Raw genomic sequence first — 5,349 nt, 5'->3', positions numbered from 1 at the left:
GGGACGGGAAGTTTTTTAAAACACTTATATTTTCATTTGGGAATTTATTTGCATTTCCCCGGCGGAAAAAAGGCGAAAAGGAAAAGAGATGCTTTTTCAGGACTTTAGCCCTTAAATTTCCTTCATCAGTCGCCAACGGCCATACCACGTTGAAAAACACCGGTTCTCGTCCGGTTAGTACTTGGATGGGTGACCGCCTGGGAACACCGGGTGCTGTTGGCAACCTTTTTATATTTTTCTTCTTCCCCAACTTTTTTCTTGTTGTTTTTCTCTCTCCTGGTCTCTGCCATTTCTTTCTTTTTTTCCATCATTTTCTCGCTCATTCACTTTCCTTTTCTTCTTTCATGTCATTCATTTCTAATTATTTTTTTATTGAAACTGAATGAAGCCTATTTCTCTGTAGAATATACCAGTATATAAAGAAAAAGAAATGAAGTTGTTGCTTCGTTTGTAGGATTATGATTAAGTAACAAAAAAGAGACTGAAAGGAGAGAATATGAAAAGCTGAGGGTGAAGACTTAATAAAAATTATCGTCAACTCAATTTTCTATGGATAACCAACTTTAATTCTGTGTGGCATGGGTAACATACTGCTCAGTGTCTCTAAAAGACAAATGTATGGTGGAACAGTAAATCAGCAGGAAACTTCACTGATTTTCTCTTTTGCCTGTCCTCTGTGTATATTGATCATTGGAGTGTATACAAATGTAGATATATCAGTTGGGTCTCATACTATCGCGGTAGAAGTGCCCATGGTGTGCACGGACATGAGCGGAAGAGAAACGAAGATATGCTGAATTGTCAGTGTGGTGACCGGTGAAGATTTGGACAACTTATATTATATTCTAATTTGTAATTCATTTCCGCATTTACCCGCGACAGGAAAAGAGCGAAAAGGAAAAGAGGATGGCTTTTTCAGGGTAAACTTTATGCTCCTTAAATTTCCTTCAACAGTTGCCAACGGCCATACCACGTTGAAAACACCGGTTCTCGTCCGATCACCGAAGTTAAGCAACGTCGGGCCCGGTTAGTACTTGGATGGGTGACCGCCTGGGAACACCGGGTGCTGTTGGCAACCTTTTTATATTTTTCTTCTTCCCAACTTTTTTCTTGTTGTTTTTCTCTCTCTCCTGGTCTCTGCCATTTCTTTCTTTCTTCCATCATTTTCTCTCATTCACTTTCCTTTTCTTCTTTCATGTCATTCATTTCTACTCACCATAATAAGTTTACACACCGGCAGTTAGCTCTTATCACATGTGACTGCACATTTTCCTTTCCTTTTTACTTTTTTTCTTTCAAGTCTAAGTACGCTGTAAATGGTGATCATTGTACATGCACGACACTCAGTTCATCAATCTTGCATGCTATCAGTGAAAAAAAAAGAAAAAAAAGAAACAAACAAACAAAACACGAAAAATAAAAACGCATAATGAAACAGTAAATCAGTGGGAATCCTCCTTTACTCTCTTGTTCCTATCTGATTTTGATCTTTGTAGTGTATATACAGAGAGGTATTTACCCCAAACTCCCCTCCCTGCAATTGAAGAATAATGGGGGAGGTGATGGTGACTGGAGAACATCAACACCTCAAGGGGAAAGACTCGTACGAAAGTACAGTTATACCCTGTGAAGAGTTATGTCTCTTCGACATGCTGGGCCCTCGACCTCGTGGTTTCGAGAATGTTTCGTCACTTCGATAGGATGTTTATTTGTCTGTCTGTCTGGCTGAATAGCTGTCTGTCTGTCTGACTATGTGTTTGTTTGTATGTTTGTCAGTCTGACTAGATGTCAGTCTGTCATTGAAATTTGACTATGGCGGCAAGAGCCTTGCCCATGGTGTGCACGGACATGAGTGGACTAAGAGAAACAAAGATAAGCTGAACTGTCAGTGTGTTGATCGGTGAAGATTTGGACTACTTACGTTATATTTTCATTTGGAATTTATTTGTGCATTTACCTGTGACAGGAAAAGAGCGAAAAGGAAAAGAAGATAGCTTTTTCAGTGCATGCTTTATGCTCCTTAAATTTCCTTCAACAGTCGCCAACGGCCATACCACGTTGAAAACACCGGTTCTCGTCCGATCACCGAAGTTAAGGAACGTCGGGCTCGCTTAGTACTTGGATGGGTGACCGCCTGGGAACACCGGGTGCTGTTGGCAACCTTTTTATATTTTTCTTCTTCCCAACTTTTTTCTTGTTGTTTTTCTCTCTCCTGGTCTCTGCCATTTCTTTCTTTTTTCCATCATTTTCTCGCTCATTCACTTTCCTTTTCTTGTTTCATGTCATTCATTTCTAATTATTTTTTTATTGAAACTGAATGAAGCCTATTTCTCTGCAGAATATACCAGTATATAAAGAAAAAGAAATGAAGTTGTTGCTTCGTTTGTAGGATTATGATTAAGTAACAAATAGAGACTGAAAGGAGAGAATATGAAAAGCTGAGGGTGAAGACTTAATAAAAATTATCGTCAACTCAATTTTCTATGGATAACCAACTTTAATTCTGTGTGGCATGGGTAACATACTGCTCAGTGTCTCTAAAAGACAAATGTATGGTGGAACAGTAAATCAGCAGGAAACTTCACTGATTTTCTCTTTTGCCTGTCCTCTGTGTATATTGATCATTGGAGTGTATACAAATGTAGATATATCAGTTGGGTCTCATACTATCGCGGTAGAAGTGCCCATGGTGTGCACGGACATGAGCGGAAGAGAAACGAAGATATGCTGAATCGTCAGTGTGGTGACCGGTGAAGATTTTGACTACTTGCGTTATATTCTAATTTGTAATTCATTAACACATTTTCCCGCGACAGGAAAAGAGCGAAAAGGAAAAGACGATGGCTTTTTCAGAGTAAACTTTATGTTCCTTAAATTTCCTTCAACAGTCGCCAACGGCCATACCACGTTGAAAACACCGGTTCTCGTCCGATCACCGAAGTTAAGCAACGTCGGGCTCGCTTAGTACTTGGATGGGTGACCGCCTGGGAACACCGGGTGCTGTTGGCAACCTTTTTATATTTTTCTTCTTCCCAACTTTTTTCTTGTTGTTTTTCTCTCTCCTGGTCTCTGCCATTTCTTTCTTTCTTCCATCATTTTCTCTCTCATTCACTTTCCTTTTCTTGTTTCATGTCATTCATTTCTACTCACCATAATAAGTTTACACACCGGCAGTTAGCTCTTATCACATGTGACGGCACATTTTCCTTTCCTTTTTGCTTTTTTCTTTCAAGTCTACACACGCTGTACATGGTGATCATTATACATGCATGGCACTCAGTTCATCAATCTTCCATGCTATCAGTGGAAAAAAACAAAAAAGAAAACGAAAAAAACAAACACATAAGGACTCACAGTAAATCAGTGGGAATCCTCCTTTACTCTCTACGTACGTTGTACATTGTGATCATTGTACATGAATGACAAACAGTTCATCAATCTTTTATTGAATTCATAGAGTCTTTTTTTTCTTTCTTTTTTTTATTGACACTGAATGAAGCCTATTTCTCTGTAGAATATACCAGTATAGAAAGAAAGACTGAAAGGAGAGAATATGAAAAGCTGAGGGTGAAGACTTAATAAAAAATTATCGTCAACTTAATTTTCTATGGATAACCAACTTTAATTCTGTGTGGCATGGGTAACATACTGCTCAGTGTCTCTAAAAGACAAATGTATGGTGGAACAGTAAATCAGCAGGAAAGCTCACTGATTTTCTCTTTTGCCTGTCCTCTGTGTATATTGATCATTGGAGTGTATACAAATGTAGATATATCAGTTGGGTCTCATACTATCGCGGTAGAAGTGCCCATGGTGTGCACGGACATGAGCGGAAGAGAAACGAAGATATGCTGAACTGTTAGTGTGGTGACCGGTGAAGATTTTGACTACTTGCGTTATATTCTAATTTGTAATTCATTTACACATTTTCCCGCGACAGGAAAAGAGCGAAAAGGAAAAGACGATGGCTTTTTCAGAGTAAACTTTATGTTCCTTAAATTTCCTTCAACAGTCGCCAACGGCCATACCACGTTGAAAACACCGGTTCTCGTCCGATCACCGAAATTAAGCAACGTCGGGCCCGGTTAGTACTTGGATGGGTGACCGCCTGGGAACACCGGGTGCTGTTGGCAACCTTTTTATATTTTTATTCTTCCCAACTTTTTTCTTGTTGTTTCTCTCTCTCCTGGGCTCTGCCATTTTTTCCCCATCATTTTCTCACTCATTCATTTTCCTTTTCTTGTTTCATGTCATTCACTTTTCTGTGTTAATTTCAATTGAATCATTCATGTGTAGCATTCATGCTAGGGTTTTGTTGTTGTTGTTTTTTCCTTGGTGTGTGTGTGTTAGTGTATGTGTGTGTGCGTGTGTGTGTGTGTAACTCGCTTCCGTTTCGTACAGATGTGAGCCGCGATGTTGTGTCTCTCAGTTTGACGCTGTGCCATACTTGTACATTATACATGTATTGAGTATAGCAACATTTATATGCCTATGTGTTTGTGTATCTCTTAGATCAACGGCAGATGTGTAAGTCGGCCAAAGTGCTAATGTCTTCACCGTTGGAAAATAAAGATTCATTCATTCATTCATTCTCATTCTTTCTATGGATGATTTTGTATTTCCTGTTGATACAAAAATAACAATGATATAAACATCATACTTTGAACAAACTTCCTTTATCTTTCAACAACACCAACAATCATAATTCTTGTTCTTATTTCAGAATGATTTCATCAGATGCTTAAAAATGGAAAAATCGGGGATACGAAAAAGAGAAAATTGTTGGTCATTTTTACGACTGGTAGTGTAAGGGACATAAATGCAGCAATAACTTGAATCACAAATGGCATGCACATTATCTTTCTTGCCTCTATCCGATACCTGTTCTCAGCATCGAGTTCAGTTGTATTCAGCTCAGTGGTTCTCAGAGCATCGAGAATTGATTCAAGGAGGTCGCATTTCACTGGTTCGTTAAGAAGTTTGGTTTAAGTTGCAGTTACAGCTAAATCAATTCATAAATCAGATTATTGTGATGTAACGAAGGTTGATGATCCTCTTTTTTTTCTTCTTCTTTTTCTTCTTTTTCTTTTTTTTCCTTTACGGAACTACCCTGAGAATTAATTCAGTCAAAATAATTGGAATCATTCTCAGTCAGGGTAGGTTACAATTTCAAAGAGATGTCAAAGCGTGTGGACTAATCCATATATTATGCTACACCAATCTGTTTTCCAGTGTCTCAAGAGCCCGTTTTGAACTTGAGCGCAAAATAAATCTTTTAAAGTCTTGACGAGAAATTCATAAATGATATAGGATCTGATATAAACGCAATGACCGATAAGATTAATTTCA

General features: G+C 38.5%; 4 non-coding genes across 4 annotated transcripts; all 4 read left to right on the top strand.

Annotated features, from left to right (window-relative positions):
• The first annotated feature begins 956 nt into the window (after positions 1-956).
• LOC143290624 (5S ribosomal RNA) lies at positions 957-1,075 on the top strand. Its single transcript, XR_013056431.1, has one exon. It is a non-coding gene; the product is annotated as a 5S ribosomal RNA (ribosomal RNA).
• A 965-nt stretch (positions 1,076-2,040) lies between these two features.
• Positions 2,041-2,159, top strand: LOC143290617 (5S ribosomal RNA). The gene has a single exon (XR_013056427.1). It is a non-coding gene; the product is annotated as a 5S ribosomal RNA (ribosomal RNA).
• A 731-nt stretch (positions 2,160-2,890) lies between these two features.
• LOC143290614 (5S ribosomal RNA) lies at positions 2,891-3,009 on the top strand. The gene has a single exon (XR_013056424.1). It is a non-coding gene; the product is annotated as a 5S ribosomal RNA (ribosomal RNA).
• A 1,005-nt stretch (positions 3,010-4,014) lies between these two features.
• Positions 4,015-4,133, top strand: LOC143290632 (5S ribosomal RNA). The gene has a single exon (XR_013056438.1). It is a non-coding gene; the product is annotated as a 5S ribosomal RNA (ribosomal RNA).
• Positions 4,134-5,349: the final 1,216 nt, after the last annotated feature.

Source organism: Babylonia areolata, chromosome 15 (genome assembly GCF_041734735.1).
Source record: "Babylonia areolata isolate BAREFJ2019XMU chromosome 15, ASM4173473v1, whole genome shotgun sequence".
Lineage (NCBI taxonomy): Eukaryota > Metazoa > Mollusca > Gastropoda > Neogastropoda > Buccinidae > Babylonia > Babylonia areolata.
Note: the sequence above shows the minus strand (reverse complement) of the source record. Positions and strands in the feature narration are given on the sequence as shown.